Source organism: Anoplolepis gracilipes, chromosome 2 (assembly GCF_047496725.1).
Source record: "Anoplolepis gracilipes chromosome 2, ASM4749672v1, whole genome shotgun sequence".
NCBI lineage: Eukaryota > Metazoa > Arthropoda > Insecta > Hymenoptera > Formicidae > Anoplolepis > Anoplolepis gracilipes.
The window spans coordinates 19,697,927-19,717,505 of record NC_132971.1 but is presented as its reverse complement, the minus strand read 5'-3'; the positions used below and the strand labels follow the sequence as shown (position 1 = coordinate 19,717,505).

At 31.1% G+C, this 19,579-nt stretch overlaps 1 protein-coding gene across 8 annotated transcripts in view; it reads left to right on the top strand.

Moving 5' to 3' along the window:
* Wdp (Leucine rich repeat protein windpipe) overlaps positions 1 to 19,579 on the top strand; it is a 67,032-nt gene that overhangs the window by 33,188 nt on the left and 14,265 nt on the right. For 2 of the 8 annotated variants that reach the window (XM_072886441.1, XM_072886442.1), the window contains exon 1: positions 8,922 to 9,359. The exons of 4 other annotated variants lie outside the window; for them this stretch is intronic. The gene's annotated coding sequence lies outside the window, so the exon portion shown is untranslated. Of the gene's footprint in view, positions 1 to 8,768; positions 8,881 to 8,920; positions 9,360 to 19,579 lie in introns of those variants that run through there. 2 more of the 8 variants (XM_072886445.1, XM_072886448.1) reach the window with 2 other exon arrangements.

The window sequence follows — 19,579 nt, the reverse complement described above, 5'->3', positions numbered from 1 at the left end:
ATATTATGATATATTTATTACTATGCAATTTACAGAAGATTATATTGCTATTATTCAATATTCGATGTAAATTAATTTAGTAAAAAACTATATATATTACTACTCTTTAATATTCAATGCAAAATAACTTACAGAAAGTGATAAATTTTAAATATTAATTTCTGAATAAAATTAAAATATATTTTATAAATTACTTAAAAAAGCAAATAATTTTTATCTATTTTTAATTTAAAATTGAGTAGATCAAATTGCAAAACTATTAATTATTTCATTAAACATTTTTACTTCTAATATATGTATTTTTTATAATTTTAATATCAAATAAATTTCTATGCAATATCTTGTTTCTTCTCTTTCCCATTTTTGTTTTAAAACTTTCTCAACTTTCTTGAGAAATTTGTAGCCGTAAAGTATAACAGCTATGATAAATCTGTTTTTGTACATATATATGTTCAATAATTCATGATAAAATACATATTATTATCGTATCTTGCCACACGTATTGACAACTGTAATTTTAGATAAGTTGCCATTGTATTACGATTAATTTCCGATACAACTTATCAGAGAATTCGTTCTCAGGTCTATGTCTAGTCGGAACACGATAGCTGAAGGAATATATTTTAGTAAAAAGAAAAAAAAGAGAGAAAATAAAGATATGATCACTTTGTCACGTGCGAGATTTTGACACGACCGCTTTGAAAGGGTCCGACAGCAGTGCGACTATCGAAAAAAAAGCCGATTCACTTTGGATACGCGTCGCGCTACTTTCTCATCAGCAGATGTTCGGAAATCCCCAAGGTGCGAAAGAGTCATGTATGAAATGCTGGTCGAGCGAGATATTAACGAGGTCAGTATGGAAATCGAGATGAGCCGCTACACTGAATGAGCGAAATTCTCTCAGCAGCTGAAAAAATATATAATGGGATTACCGGATTAACTGTTGATGTTCTTTCGCGGCTTTACATACTTTCTTAAAAATTACGATAAACGATAAATAATGATCTTGCGTTCAATGATTGTAAGAAAGACAAATAGAGATCTCTGGAGTCATCTGGTATCCCGCACTTGTTTCACGTCTCCGTTTTATTAACAAAAGTCGCGAGAAGCTTAATTCACCGAAAAGCTGCATTTAATGTCGCGTGTCTCGTTGCTACGTAATGTACGTAATTACGCGCAGTTAAGTGCGAGTATACGTCGCACGCGCGTGCTTAATATAAGAGCGGTACGCGTAGTTTGACATAAGGACGGCGTGTCCGTAATCAACGAGTATCTCTCGCGAGAGAAACGACACGCTACACAAACATCGACTCGTGTCGATCACGGGGTATATAACGTCGGGCGTGGTAGATTATAGGTGCCGATATCTATCACGTTATACGTTGTACATTACATGTGAGATGGATAACTGAATTAATATACTGTGGGAGGTATTTGCTTCGCAAATATACAAATCGCGTGCAAATTGGATAATTCGCGCATTAATTATGCACGTGGATAATTAATGCGTAACGCATTTTCGTTTCGAAATTACTCGCCGGGCGTTTATCGGGCGCGATTAACCGCTCGTCGGGCATGTGAGAAGATTATTAATGGAAAATTGACATAACGCGTGAATCGTTTAATTCGATTGGTTCCCGCCGGATCATGTCACATCGTGGCACATCCCCAATTTGCTGCTATCAGCTTTATTCAATCAACGATCAAGTTAATGGATATATTTTTCTTAGTTGCTTCAAAATAAGTGATTACTTCAATAATCATCGGTCTAGAGATTATAGTCGAAAGAAACAAGAAGAATAATCATTTGAATTTTTTTATACGCTAATGAAATCCAGAATTTTTAAATACTCTGCGCTAAATGATGTAGGCTTCCTTATTTTAAAGTAGCTATATTTAAATAATTCGAATATTTATATAATAAGTAAATAAATATATATATATATATATTTATTTATTTATTATCAATATAATTATACATATATATAATTATTTCCCTAAATGGTTTTTACTTATTTAATTTTTTTTATTTATTTGACATTAATAATTTGTAATAATATATTACATAAAAAAAAAAAACGATAATTACTGACTAAAAGACAAACGCCGAAAATCTTTTCATTCTTGTTTTGCACTCGAAGACTTTGCAAGGTCGAGTTCAATCGTGCTAATTATTCAGAGATCACGCGTTGGATTGATTCGGCCCTCGTCGTCTTTAAGATTGATAAGACGAAGAGTCTCTCGTGTTTTCGCGATGAAGAGAACTGAACGAAAATATTATTGCGACTGCGTGACTATTTATCGTAACACGTATCGAGCACAACATCGAACATTCACTATATACTTCGTATATGAGTGTACACAAATCGTACTGTAAACTTTTGTTTGTGTTTGATGTGCGTGCATTTACATAAAAAAAAAAATATCTTTTAATATTTCTTGATATATGTATTTTTCACTGATGAAGCAATCCCAAATTTGCTACGTTATCAATTTACAATGCTAAATATAAGCGTTGATAAATGCAAATTTGTACTCTGTAAATAATAAGAATGTTAAAAGATGACCTTTAAATCATTCGTTTTGTTTACAACTGACGACATAAGTTATGTTAACGTTTTATTTTATGTGCTAAATATCATTGGAACTTGTACATGTATAATCGTACGCATATAATGTCCTATCGTCAGATAATTTTTTTATGAATCCGAAATTAATTCCTGAATAATTAATATTTTTTAAATTAATATTTTAAGCTTATTTGCCAATAATATCGCGGATGCTGTAACATAACGAGTATCGTGATCATACGTATGTATATTACATCCCGGATACCTGTAAGTAAAAGATCTGTAGTGCAGTAAAAGTATTGAAAACAGCAATTACGTACTTATCAAAAACATGACATTAACGGTAAATTTGCATAATCGCTCTTGTGCAATAATCAGTTTAATGATTCAGATATTCCAATTAACTCTTTGTTTTTGTGTAACATAGATAAATATTGCATTGTGATAAACTTAAAAAAATCAACAAGATTTAATTTTTATACTTTTTAATATTATTTGCCGTTCTAAGTAAATAATTGAAAAGCATGTTTATATTATATTATCTCTCCCTGGATACAATAATTATAAATTATATATAATAATAAATTAATTATTAAAAAATTATAAATTAAATCTACTATCATTTATCTTCAGATCAAATTATAATTATGCTCCTACACATACACAGATACAAAAGAATAAAATTTCATAAAATTATATGTCATCAGTGATGAAATTAATTGGATGTTATTGTTGATCGACCAAACTGGTTAAAATAAGCTTCTTCGAAGAGTCTTCGTGCTGACGTGTATGTGTGATGTGTAGCATGAAAGAGTTTTCAACTTCTTGAATTATTATGTCGTGAAAGACTTGAAAAGGACCTAAACCAAAGGTCGAAACGTCGTGGATTATTAAGCCTATTAAACACGTAATAAAGCTTATTTTAACCAGTTTGGGGTCGATCAACAATAACATCTAAAGAATAAAAAATGACACATAACAAGAATCAGACTCGTATTTGAAAGTATATATACGCCAGATATAATATCTACATATTTTTTATGTATAATATATTATTCGATTGGAATGAAAATTGAAAGACTAATGATGAGGTTTGTCCGTATTGACGACATCTTCAAGGCCAGCCGGAAATTTGGAAGAGATAGGTTTGTTCTCGAGAATTAGCACTGACCTAGGGAAGGCCTCGAGGTCGTCGATGGCATACATTCCGAGTGCGTCTATATTAAATTAACTGCTTCATAGCTGCCGATTGGACCGCCGGTTGGCCACTGCCAATATATAGGTGGACGCATGTACCGAGCTGGACGCAGGGTATAGGCAATGCCAATTGCACGCATCCGCAAATTTGCCACCAACTGGCACGTTTATGTTATAGAGTTACTGCAGCTCTATCTCTAAGTGGTCCCCTAAGACATTAGATAAAGATGTCTTCATACCGGCCACGGTCGAAACGAAAACATTACATGTCTCGTTTATATAAGAGTTTAACAAAAAGAAGCAACACAAGCATGAGGATTAGGTCAAGAGATACGAAGAATAACATGTCGGTCGCATCTGCGTATCTTTTGATTCTTAAATGGATAAGTTGCTGGAAATGGAATCAGGAAGTTTTTACGCGGAAAAAGACAGCTATTTACTAGCGTGAATTGAGTTGTGCTACTCATGCTGCTATTGAGTAACGCAATGAAAAAGATGAAAAGAAAAAATCTACGCACGAGCAGTGCACCTGCATAGCTCGTTATCGTACGCGCGAAACTGTTAATACGAGCGATTGTACGCTACAACCCTCTCGGTGATTCATGACTAATGAGGATACAATTATAAATGCCATCTACATAGGACCAGCGTGCGATAGATTGAGTTGCGTTACCTCATAATTACGTTCCTCGAATCCTCTGAAATCCCTGGTATTTTACTCGTATCTCGCTTGTTACGAGAGAGCTGACATTATAGCCGATTACCGAATGATCAAACGATTGATCATCGCAAATACAGTTTTTAACATTTGTTAATATTTTTCAATATATATATATATATATATATATAAGAGTTTTTTGATGGATTTAATTTAATCTTCATTTAATCTTGATTAATTTTAAGAGTTACATTTTGCGAGATATTTTGAACTTGTACATTTTTAATTAATTTTAATTTCAGCTATCGGTAATTTCATAGTGAAATACATAAATTTAGTTACCTCTCAATGAAAAAAAATAAATAATTGTTTAAAAAAATTACGATTTCAGGAAATCATAAATGACGTAATTTAATGGTGAGTAACTTAATGCAATCTGACCCTAATCGTCTGTATTTCATAACGTTTCATCGTAAAAAATTACTGGCTGGCCATGATTGGGCGATATTCTGAATATGCTCATTGAGATAACCAGTCTCGTAAATATATATCCTTAAAGGCACACTTCCACTCGTGAGATAGGAAGCTGTAACGAATTATGATAGGCAATTACAAATGCTTAGGCATTTAATGGCATCGATTATCGCAGGATTCATTCAAATTATATCTGCTAGAGTAATAAAATGGTTGAACAGTTGGATATTGAACAAGAACGTATTTAATCTATTTAAATAAGGACACTCTTTATCGAGTTCTCTTTCATTTTCATCTCAGTGCAAGTTTTTTTTTAATACAACACATTTCTTTTCTCTCAAAGAAGAACTGATCCTCGGGTCGAAGATGAACGGCGATATTTTCTAATAATGATTCGAATGATCTTCGACATCCAATAAAACTCTAATCGTTGATCTGTAATAATTACGTATTGGCAATAATCACGCCGGGCGTATAGCTCGATTCGATTTTGCTGCTCGATATTCCTTTCTCTTTTTATGTGTCGTTCCTCCTAGAAATCTCTTTCTAGGTCAGAAAATGACGAAAGTACGATTGACTCATTGCAATGCGTGTGACCGAAGAAGGATCTTTACGTCCACCTGTATCTCTTCTGAGAGATTTTAATCGAGGTCATTTTAAGACAGCATTTATTAAACGCTCTTTATATTCTATAATTTTATAATTCTTGTCTTGTTTTATTCGTTGAAGGTACATTGATGATATATATGAAGAGAAAAAGAATTCAGCACTGCGAATCACTGATAATCATTGATTATATAGCGTATATAATATCAGGAAAAAATGCGTCATTTTTTCTTCAACGAATCGATGATTCATGCATAGTGATAATGTGATGCATTTAAACATTCTATACCTATTCTGTTTCTCTAAAAGGAATATTGAATATAGAAAATTTTAGCATTCATTAAATTTGAATAACAATTTTTAAATCAACAATTATAATGATTTTTAAAAAAATTTATTTAAATTAATTAAATTAATTAAATTAAAATTAAACCTTTTTAATTTTTATATTTTTTTTATTTTCTAGTCTTTTATCTTCTTTAATTTTCTTATTTTACTTTTAATTATTTTAAAAATAAATAGAGATTGCGCGGGCAGTACAGTCTTTTGTTTCCTCTCCTAAAAAATTAATTAATTAGAGTCAATACGATATTCATACACTGATGTTTGTGCAATTCAAAAATTTAAAGTATGCTAGTTTTTAATTTTAAAGTTCACTTTGATCAGTAACGGAATTAGTTTCGACTTTACTCATCTTCTTTAGCCAAAGGTTGATTAATAATGAATCACTTACCAAGTGATTAACTTTCTATTGAGGACGACCCTGAGCGAAGGTCGAAATCAATTTTATTATTGATAGAAGTAAAGATTTTCAGATATGAAAAGTGTTGTATTTTTTTAATATCGACAATGAGTCATACCATATTCAGTGCATGAAGACTCAATGTCTAAATATATTCATTTTTTAAAATTAATTATCAATTTCGCTTCGTTCACTTACCTTAGTTATCTAATCAGTTAAGAATAAGAATAAAATTTTAACTGTGCAAATTCTCTGTGCACATATATGTGTGCGTATGCAGATTCCTGTGCAGTCTTCGATTGCAGGAAGTTAAATCCTTTAGCATTGGTTGTTTCATTACTGTTTGCATTACGTGCTTATTAGCATACGTATTGCATTTTTTTGCCAAAGTGTAACGCCTACTTCCTATCGCAACGTGAATCGTAATATCCATTTTCTTCAAGGACTTTTTGTCGACGGTTGGTGTCATCGACTACGGTAGGATGTCATTTATTGCTATCTAGTGAAAGATTCGCACGATCATGAAAGTTCTTGATTGTTAGATGAATATACTAAAATGAATGTGAACGATTGATCTTTTACGTCAGATCGTTGCTCTTACGATGAAAACATAATGTGTAAAGTATACTTTAAGTTTTGTTTCTGCGGATTATCTAAATTTCTTCTCTTACCTCTGAAATATTTATCTTACAGAGATAATTTAAAGTGAATGTTCATTTGCGGTACGACTATCGACGGTGCAAACCGGCTTCTCGATAGCGAACGTTTCCTCGGATTGGAAGAAAGGATACAATTTTTATCTTTAACTTATGATAAAACGTGCCGATTTGTATGATTTATCGCAATTTTACGAAATGAAATCACATTTACGCGAAAGATAATATTAGATCAAAATCGTGTGTAAATAATCACTGCAGTATAAATCCAATGTGTGTGTGACGATGGTATAAAATAATTATTTATTTATATTTAATGATTATTTTATAATCTACAAGTTTTAACATTATTTTTATCTAATTTTTTAATTGCACAGTTAGCATGTGAAATATATCTAAGCAGTTTTTAAATCTTTAAATATTATTAAGACGCTCAATAAAAAAAAAATAAAAATGATTGTGTTCGCTGCAGTTGTATTGTTTTATTTTTTTCTGACGAGAGATGTTATTATTTTACTTGAATATGAGATAAGAATATGAATGTAAGATAAATAATTGGCAATAATGAAGCAGATGATTTCCCATGGCCTTCATGAGAGCTGAATTCAAGATAGCGAACACGTGCCTTTTTCTTCAAGGTTTTCGAAGTTTAAAAGTGAAGATTTTAATTTCTTTTTTATGTCACACTTTTTTCTATGTTTTTTGCAAATCAATATCTATTATCTGTAAAACCTCATGAATAAAGATAACAAATATAGAAGAATAATATATGTGTAAAATTTACATAATAGAATATTTTGTATTATTAGAATGTAATTTTGATAATAATCGTTCGATATGTTAATGATATAATATCAAAGCTTAATGTGACAAATCGTTAATTATTGCTACTTATGCGCTGCAATATGTATCATAATTAATGACATGATAATTTTAAGTAATAATAATTTAAATTTATAAAAAGATATTGAATTTTTTTCACCAAATTGCACACTTTATGATGATTATGATAAAATCGAGGTAATTAAATGTAGGTATATGTTTTCTGCTTTCAGACTCTTTGATTACAAAATATCTTGATTATAACTTATATATTGTAATAATTATCAGACTGAAAGATATTATAGATTTTGATGTTATTCGATATTTTCTCCAAAATATATACATATATTATATCTGTATAGTCTCCTTCCTTCAAGAGAAATTCTTGAAGTAATAAATTAATAGAAATTAAAAGTAATTTATATGCGCGATAAAAAATAAAAGTATATAAATTATTTTTTACCTATCAACGAGAATTATAAACAATTAGCAGGAAAAATTTATTTTATTTGATATTTTCAATTGTACATTGTATTGTACATTGATTAAAACTGACTAGGATTTGAATAGTCCTTTCGTAGTAAACGAGGAAAAGACAGAGAATTATTTAATTTTAGTTTGTGCAACATTTTTCATCCATTCCGTTGATTGTAATAAAAAATATTTAGAATAAAACTACTTGTCTATCTATCTCCTCTTGTGGATCCCCAATTGTTATCAATTGAAGAGAGTTTAATGGCTATCTATTATGGCTCCGTTCAACTTTAGACAATTAGCAAAAATCTCGTGGATGTCAAATGTACGCTGACAAACATTCACTGAATTTATGCTGAATTTATGCTGGATGTATCAATGCTGAAGATACATCGATCGCGAGTATCGCAAGCATCTTAGCTACTCAGGCCACCTGGCACCATTACACACGCACAATATCGCGTATATACTCACACTTTCCCCCCGATGATTGAGACGCGGCCGGCGAGTGTCTTGCCGATTCCATCGCGCCTGTTCGCCAGAAGAGAGCGACCGGCGCGGAGCGGAACGAAACGGCTGTCGCTCCTACCACTTGGCTCGCGCTACCAGGCGTGCACCAGGAGCCCGTCGCGGTGGTGGGGTTGCCGTGTCGCCGAGTCAGGAGAAGAAGCAAAGAGCTACGTGAGTTGGTACGCCTGGTCTCTCTCGCCGAACGAGAGAGCGGAGCGGGGCCGCCGCGGTTTGTCAGAGTCCACAGTCCCAACTCGGCCTCAGGCTGCGATAGATCGTATCTTACGCGGCTCCGATCCCGCCACGCGGAGAACAAGCAGTCATTCGATTCTCCCGCGATATCGAATTTTCACGCGAGTAATCGCGAGTAAGGGTGACCGCCCTTTCTTCTGTCGTCCCATCGAATTCTTTCCCGCGCTCTCGGATCGACCCGATCTCGCGAGTAATCGAACGACCTTAGATTGGTATAACAGGAAAAATTTCCGCTCCCCTCCCTCTCCCCCGGGTGTGACCCCCCCTGTCACTCGTTAACTTGTCGTGAAAGAGATACTGTTTTCTCCTCGCTTTTCCGATCTTCCGCTGAACATCGTGAAAAAGTGGACGGATTATCGCACGTAGGAGAACGGGATACCGGGATACTGTTACGGGAGGTAAGACCTTTCTTTTCTTTTCGCGCTTCCTTCGCAAAGAAAGAGAAAGAGGAAATGGAGAGAGAACACGTGTAGGAGGTGTGGGTGGGAGTACCGGCTTTGCGCGCGGTCAGTTTATTTGCCTTTTTATGATTTTGTGCGAATTTTGTGCGTGTGTGAGTGAATACGCGTGCGTGTGTGCGCGCGCGAACCCCTTATGTGCGAACGAGTCATGAATTACTTTTATGACGCAAGATCGTACGTGACAAAGTCGTGGGAATTTGGGAGCTGCAAGAATTCGCATATGGACCACTATTGCGATACCAATCGTGGGGATCATTCGTGTAAAGTTAATAAAAATATTAAATATATATTTCAGGATGTTATAGTTTTGAATAAAAGTGAAATGTCTTTTTCTTTCTCTCTTTCTCTTTCCGTTTTTCGCACAATTTTAAAGTATTATCTAATTTCAAAATTTTACTCGATATTTAAAGAACTTAAAATATTTTAACAAAATAATATTTAGAAAAGTAAATCACGACATTATTTTTCTGTTGAGCTTCATATGACTTTTATAGCGGCATCTTGATTTAAGTCTCATTTATCAAACTAGTTGAAAAGTTAATATTCTACACGTTATAAACAGAGATGCTTGATTAAAATTGTTGCTAACAAAAAATTATCTTCGATATCAATAATAAAAAATGTTGTTAAAAAATTGTTTATACGATATACTCAATAATTAGTATAATACAATTACAATACATATATTAATATTTAATATTACTCCAACTTGATGCGAATCATATAATCTAAAAAATATATTTATTTAATTTAATTTAATATATTATACAAAAAATAGTTCTTATATAATTTATAATGTACCGTAATATGACTAATTATATATAATAAAATAATATTAAAATAATATAATAAAATAAAATAATAATATTATATATATATATATATATATATATAAAATAATAAATTAAAAAATTTAATAAATAATTTATTTTATTAATAAAATAATATAATAAAATAATATAAAATAAAATATATATTTGATTGTTTGAATATATATTTGAAGCAATTTATGTATTAGCTATTACGTAACTTTAAACTGTTCTTGTTCAACGTATGGAATATCTCTTCCGTTTCCGCTGCAATAAGGTGGAGCTTCATCCACGTGTTTCTGTTCTGTTTTCCGTGAACCTATAATTTCCGGTCTTAGTGGTTGAAACGCGTTTTTTCTAAAATTAGAACGAAATGCTGAAAGTGAAACAACCTCGTAGTCAGAGTCATGCCGTGGGTGGTGAGTGCTTTTGTTGCAGGCTGTAAAATGGATCTTCATAAAGTATCTAAACTATTAAACGTAATTAAACTTAGCTTCCGCGAAACCCACTTTTGGATAATAAAATTTATTTGTTGGAAGTAAATATCAAAGTTAATCATTTTCAATAAATCTTTATGTCATTTGTATATGTTCAAGTCATCGAATAGTCAAGTCGATCAATCATCAATACTTTCAATTAAATCAGTCCAAGAAGAAAATTTAATTGCTACAATGATTTAATCTCCTTTTTGATCGATTGATCTTCGTTCCTATATTAATTATAATTTTATCCGCGAATATTCAGTCCTTATTTTTCGATTTGTCATCTTCGATTATGTATATTGAAGTTGACGAATCGAAGAGGTGGAGAGACAGAGAGAGAACATTCGTGATAGCAGAAACTTCGATAAAATTATAAAAAATTATTTTTCGTGAAAATTGATAATGGCTTTATTGTCTAGATATGCAAGATAAAAAAATTATAGATAGAAAATAAATATAAAAATTTTGACTTAAAAATATAATAGGAAATTAAAAATTTTGATAATTATATAAATATATTTAGTATGTTGAAGAAAACCGAAAAAATATTGAGGTATTGGTTTGTATTTGCATTGAATGTCGTTTGTCGGAATATCTCGTACATATCAAATTATTATTTACAATGATTCAGACATATATATATATATATGTATGCACGTCTGATTTCATTATCACGCTTGTCATGATTTGTCAAGTCGCATCTTGCATCGGGCGCCAGGTATAAGCTTTCGCTGATAAGTGAATAAATAGTTTTTGAAGGCGCAATCTCTCTCTAAAGTAGCTCTCTTTTCAGAATCTGCTGCTTTTGTTTTCTTTTTTCGCTCTTTGTGGATCTAGCTATATGTATGTACTTTATTTATTTTAATATGATTCTTTCTTTCTTTCTTTCTCTCTCCCTCTCTCCCTTTCTCTTTCTCTAATAAAATACAAATAAGAAATTTTTATTGTTTTACTAATAACGCAAATCGACTAATAATGTAAATGTATTATCGCATATAATCATTATTTTATTGTTTTGTGGGTAAATGAATTTTATACAGTACCTAGAACATATATATTATTTCAGTTGCACAAGCTTCTAATTATCTTGGATAAATTGAAATTTGAGAGATTCTCTTTTTTGTCAAAGACGTATTAATTTTTTCACATATTTATTTTCAATATACTAAATAATATAATAATTTGACAGTTTTTAAATTAAATTTATACAGAAATAAAAGTTTTCTTTTTCCTTTTTAAAACTTTTTTAAAATAAGCTAAAAACAAAATATCTTAATATTAATTTAAATAGCAGATAAACGAATGAATAAATTATCGCAGTAGTCCAAAATATTTCACGTTAAACATGGCAAGGAAAATTGTAATCACGAAAGTTAGGTTCCTAGATGTTAATTGGGCGAATCTCCACTTTAAGCGCAAATGGCAACTTTCCGTGGAAATCTCTGGCATCTTCACGATGCATCACGTACGCGTGCAAGCAAGCATGCACGCGTCCGAGGATCGACGTCCGAGGTCGAGCGTGCTCACACGCCAGAGAGAGATTAGTACGACATGTGGAATACCTGTAGGCCTTAGATACCTTCAGGATCGTCCGTGGTGATGCAATTGCGTAATGACAATAATCAGCGGTAAAGGCTAATCTCAAGTTAAGTCAAGAGTAGCATAAATCCGGCGTGGAACATAAACGTCGACGCGTGCTAGAAAATTAAAAGTCTTAAACTAAATCTCCGGCGACCTTGAGAACGCAATACTCACGCGTCCGTCAACGACGACGGCGACGACATGTCGCAAGATTGACAATCGACCGCGTTGAACAATTTCAATTGGTTGAAATTTGTCAGCCACCACTTTCGCAACGCGAGTCGATATATCATGGGACATGAAAGCGAACTTTTTTTTTTTTTTTTGGATATTTCATCAATTGAATGATTTCTTGAATAATGTAATTATGTAAATACACATTGCTCCTCGTGATGCACGTGTCCACTTTCAAAATCGGACAGTTTGGCATTCCTCGCGCGTGTCTTTCTTCTCTCTCGATTTTCTTCGTTAATCCATCCGAGATCCGCGCAGGATACTCGCCGGCCTCGCGAATCTGCCGGCATTGAAAATACGAGCAATCATGACGTATTAAATTTTCCCCTCGGCTTGATCACAATCGGACTGCGCGTGCATGCAAATGACAAATAGAAAAACACGCTGTGGTCGTACGTGATCGCGACGTGACAATGTTCACCTAGAAAATTCATGGTGATTTATTAACGACAAAGTTGTCTGGCAACGTAATGAACATAACACTTGGAATTAATATGTCCATCTTCCGCTTGACTTTCAAAATAAATATATAGGGCAGACGCATCTATTCCGGGTATAAAATAAAACACTCGCTATTCGTTACGTGATAATTTATATCCCAAAAATACTTCAGAAGAGAAAATAGCTTAATTCACATACATATATGTGTTATTGATACCTGCATATAAGAATAATTGTTAGTAAATATTTTCAAATTGCGTATTGTTTTTATGCGCAGCTGCAAAATTGCGTTTCATAAATAAAAAGAAGTAAATACATACAAATATTTTTTTGCTATTTATTTCTTTTTATTATTATTCTTTATTTATGAATTTATGAATTGACCTGCAGCTTATGAAGTTTTGGAAGTTTATAAGAGGGAACTCGGAATATCTTCTCAACGAAGTTTTATTTGAACCGCTGCAACTGCAATGTCGCGCATGTAGCGAGAAACATATGCATCTCTTATTTTGAGCCGCTTCACTGCAACGTGTCGGAGAGGAGACAGCCGCGAACGTTTCCTCGCTACGGAATTATTTGTTCCGCGCATCTACTTGATGCCGTATACACAGAGGGACAGGCCATGCAGTTGTCGATGCAACGGTTGGCGCGTCTCTATATCGTCACGATAACGAGTTTCCAGGTGTTACGACCACGCGACGTCATCGAACCCACCTTTACCTTTTCAGTCGTCTCGCGTTGTGCATCCGTATGCATGTGTTGCGGTACGCCACGTTGTATCCTCATTTCGACTTTGCGCCTCGCAGCGACGTCGAGAATGTAGAAACTGGCGAACCGCTTCCAAGATACGACGTCAGCTCGACCTATAGATAATGATATTTTACACGTCTACATTCTTGAAGTTCTCTTTCTACGAGTAGTTGTATAACATACAATGAATACAATGCAATAATTTCAAAATAAAAATAATCTATATTAGTCTATAATATTAAAACAGAATATTTATTATAGCATTTTTTACTTTTTTTTTTTTTTTTTAATATAAAGCCTTTATTCTAAAAGAATTAATATCTGTTATTGCATGATTTTGTTCCTGATTTTTTTATAATATAAAATTTAATTATATTATTTTTTTCCTCTTTGTATCTAAATTATTTCGAAATGGTAAACAATTGACTTATCTCTTACATAAGTTTATCATTTATGAATCACATGCATACATATACATATATGAGAAAATTTTATATTAACATTGTCAGCAATATGTAGATTTTATAGCGTGTTGGTTGATGATAGTTGACTCTTGCAAAAAACAGATATACAGCGTTTCTCGATATTGCGTATGGTAATGCCATCGATACCATTCTGCGGATATTGCTTATAAAACCGAGGCTTTGAACTTGCGACACTAGGTATTAACCTCGCTAAGAAAAAAAAACAGTTTTCTAAGTATAACAATTGACGTAAGCGAATAAATGAAGACTTTTACTTATCGCTACTTCTTATTAAAATAATTAAAATGGGTAAAGTAAGAAGCCACTATTTTTTATTAAAATAACAGTCGAAAATTTAACTATATGGAGGAATAACGTCATTCTATAATGCATCCAATCATATCTTGTAGAAGATAACATATCAATTACTAATATACAAGGTGCTTTAAATTGATCGGATCTTCTTTGAATTCTGTCTAAATAATTTACAGATCAATGAAAACATGGTTGATCTAGGACATCTGTTGCAGATCGATATTCGGTGGCTGATTTTGAAAATAATAGTTAATGTATATAATAATAATTTCTGTGTGATGTCATATTTTTTTTCTCATAATTCAATATCTTGACATTTATTTGCTTTTGCGTCCAATCATGCGTGAATGACGTAATAAATGTGTATTAAACTATAAATAAAAATCCGACGAAAGGACGTGAAAACTTTCCGCGTCGTATAGATTGTATGCACAAAAAATGCGATAATGTATTCCATAATTTAAAAATCGCATATATACGAGACGTTTTACTATTCCTTCCGAGATCGCGCGTACCCCTTATCGCGTACGCTTATCAATGCGTGATAACATAACGTGTGTGGAACATCAAACAGATCGTACTTTAGCTTCGTCACCTCTTTCGTGAATTTTGAACCTTTAACGTTTCCATTTCGTTCGTAAAATTCGTGCGTGCCAAAAGGTCGCCCCGAACGAGACACGACAGACGATATATTTTTGCGTATTGTGCAATTTATTTACATATTGCGACGGAACGGAGACGAAAACATCATTTTCAGCCTCAAGTCACACATTACATTTGCATTAATTACATAACTGACGCTTTGCTGTTAATAGCTTTTTATCTCACTGATAATACGATATAATAATTATTTTTGTTTGATAAATGAGTATAATCGAAATTTTTATTATCTTGATATATAATCACTAATTATAACTGAATGTAATTCTTACTCAATTTTTTAAAGTTATTAATTATAATAAATTTAATTATATAATCAAATTAATTTTATCTCATAAATAATATTTACAAAATATTTAAAAAATATAAAAAGATTCGGTTTGGCAAGGCAATCTTAAATTTCAGTATTGGCTATCAATGTCTTGGCATGGAATCAATCATTATTTCTAATCTTTAATATTGCGCGTTAAAGAGATTGTAATTTAGATCTCTCGAAGATATTTTACAAATATAAAAATATATATTTCTACGTCAAAATATATCGATTTATTGTAACAAACTTTTTAACATAAAATTCTTTTGCGAGCGTTGACCTGTAAAATACAAAATGATATGAAGACTTTTAACGCATGGATCACGAATACATCACGTCATGTAGCATCGTGTAATCTCGCAGATCAGTGACATCTTAAATTGCATCTTGAAAAGAAGTGCAGCTCATTAGATACCATGCTCATTACTCGCCAGTGCGTTAATTCGTGAATCTCGTATTGTTGGCCTCATGACGCATGTGTCATGCATGTGAACTTCTCGAGAGGTTACGTGCCTTTCGAGAAAAAGATGACAAGGTATAATGACCGACGGTGTGACATAGGCATGAAGAGAGATGGGGAAATTAGCCGGTTTGTGTGAGATTTTTCCTCCGACCGGACCTCAACGCGACGAAGGTCGTTATTGACGACCGTCATTAGCAATGCTGATATTCTAAAGATGGCGGAAGTGACCTACGACCTCTGTATATTTATTTGTTGTACTTCCCATTGCCCTTTCTATTTTATAGGCATCTCTCCATATATTTTTTTCTCTATTATTTTTTAATTTTATATAATGTAATTATATTTTCTATGAAGAAAGAGACAGGTTTATAATGTATGACGAAAATATTACAAAAAGTTATGTCATTATTGATGTAAAACTTGTGAGATTATTTGAACAATTCATTGACAAACAGCGGGCTTAACTTATCTTTTAAAAAGCTAAAGAATTAAAAATTCTTTCGAATATATATGTATATTAATTTTCTCATTTAATCTTTTTTTTTTCTTTCTTTCTTTCTTTTTTCTTTTTATTATTTTATATTTGCTTTATGATTATTTTTAAATAAAATTTAATATTAGTTTATTATTTATGAATATAAAGTTAAAGAAAATAAATAGTGTACTAATTTTATCTAGATAAATATAATTAACGTTCTTTACTTTGTTCGTAAAACATAGTTTATATAATGTTTTTTTTATTAGCTACTAGCATGCTAGTACTCTAGTATGATAGTCAAGTTGAAATACTTCCAACTTGACTATCATGTTAGTTAGGGAGAGAAAAATAACATGTTAGTTTACTAGCATTTTAAAGTGCACGATGCTTTTTTAATTGCTAGTACACTAGCATGCTTGTAAAAAAGCATCGTGTGAATGCTTAAGAAATATAAACTTCTATAAATCATATGAATTTTACAGCTTTCTGCTAAAATTTTTTTCAACTATTAATATTTAGTACAGCTAAATTATTTCATACTTTTGATTATTACTTCGCAGTTTTTACATTACTTTGGACTATTTTATTCAATTAAATTGATTTAGTGTTACGTAATACCTGCTTTTATTATCATTAATAATAGAGTATTTGACTCATTTATGGTCGATTTCTTGTACCTGCATATATCCGCATATTTATGTCTATTTTATGTGTTTCTTTGACTTTTACTTTTTTTATACATTGTTTCTTGGATATACAATATGAGATACCCTGTATATCCTTTTTATGCTAGCTCTTCCCGTTATCGTTTCTATCTGTCATTCTCCATTTCGCGTATAGATCTTTTATATATGCATACGTCAATAGTCGACTTGCGGTCTGAGAAACCGAGAATGGACAATGAAAATGATCGCTATTGCCCAAGGCCCTTACGTTAGGCGAGCGAAATTCTGACGTATCATCGCAATGTACTGAGTTACGTAATGTAGTACGATGGAGTTATATGAACGGAATATCTCTTAGCGAACCGAGAAAGGAGTCATCGGCTCTTAATTAATAGAGAAGTTATTTTAAATACATATTAAAAGATATTATTTTACAAATAGGGAGATGAGAAAAGAATAAAAGAATTATAATTAGAGTTAAATAAATTTTACAGTGACAACAAAATTTAAAATTATAAATGAACTCTATTTCAATAAAATACTTATTAAATTAACGAAAAATATTTTAATTATTTGAGAAAATCTAATTTGAAATTTAATTAATATTTATGTTCACGTTTATATAATGTATTTATGGTTAATTATCATTTTTGTTATTTTAATTAATATATTATTGATTAATAAACGTAAAATATATAAGAAGAGAAGGAAAAATACGGAAATTAAGATGTTTTAAAACGAAGCCTAAAATGTTTGCCGTTTGATAACATTGTACGTCAGTATTTCGTGTCAGTATTCTTGAATAATATTGCGACACTTTATTACAGAAAGAGCACATATCAGACTAATATCTAAGAAGCAGGTGGAAAAACGGATATGGAGTATTATGTATGTACCGCGGTATATAATTTCTATTTGCACATATGTATATACATACATGTAATAATATCCAAAAAACAATTTCAAAATCCTTACTATATCTTTGTTTGATGTATTTTATGAGATATTATTTGAAATTATTATATAATAACAGAAAGAAAAACAGACAACACAAACATCGAGATAACTTACACAAGAGAGATAAACTGAAAAAATATAATTTAAAATAAGAAATTTTATCGATATTGTTAATACACGTGTTATTTTTTTTACAAACTTACAAGATAGATTTTTTGTTATGTCAAGTACGTTTTTACAAACAGATAGATAAAATCGGATTACTGGTGAGAAGATTAAAATGGCATTAAGTGGTGTTTTTATACTTCCAGTACAGTAGCACTGTAGTATGAATTAATTAAACTTTAATTTACAATTTATAATTAGATGAAAAATTTCAACTGACAATGATACAATCATTTGATACAGTGTAACTGATATTTAATCCTAAATTTAAAGAAAAAAAAAAAATATATATATATATATATATATATGTGTATATATAAATATACATAAATGTGTATATACATATATATAATATATTTAATATATATATATATATATATATATATATATTATATATATTATATATATTATATATATTGAATATATACATATATTGAAAAATATATAACAGAAATATGATAAAATTTATGAATATTTTAATAATCCAGAATTTTTTGTTTTTAATTTTTCTAATTATAAAATGGATTAAGTATATACATTTATACAACAAAAAATTACTATAATAAATAAAAAAAAATAGAATTTGTCTAAACAATAAAAAAGAGGGGCTCATTTTATATTTTATACCTTACTAAATTTAAAAATATTTAAATTTTTTAAATGCGTTTTTTTTTTGTTTTCTGATAATCAGCCTTAACTCTCTCTTAAGTGATTATGAATAATTAAATTTTCTTGCATAAATTGTTAATAAAAATCGTACAAAAAGGAATGTACAGTACGATCGCAAACGTTAGATCACTGTTGCCATATGACAGTCAACGAAGTGCGAAATATGATTGTTTCCGGGGTTTAACTGACCCTGCGACCAATTGAGTATAAACGAAGAATGTCAACCGACACTAACTACACTGGTATTTAAGCCAGATTTTTATGCAAATTGAACTAATAACGCGTAGACCAACAGAATAGGTACAATAATGATGTTCAATACAAATACTTTCGGCATGCCTACAATTTCTCTGTTTAATTTTTATGGAAATTTAACAATCAATAAAGCAACGAATGTTGAAAAAGAATAGAGAATTAAAATAAAAAAAGTAAAATTTGTGAAATTATAGTAATTTCTATATATAAAATTTTTCTTACAAGAAAGTCATAAATCTTTATGACAGTAATTTTAAAATGTTAGTTTTAAAAATTAACAAGGTGTAAAATCAGTGGTAATAAGATACATTATAGTAAATAAGATATACAAGAGAGCAAGTAAATTTAAATATAAATAATTAAAGTCAAATTTAAAAACTAAACGCAGGTGAAATTTAATACGTTAAAATATTACAAAATTATTAAAGAAACATAAAAACGGATTCTAAATACACG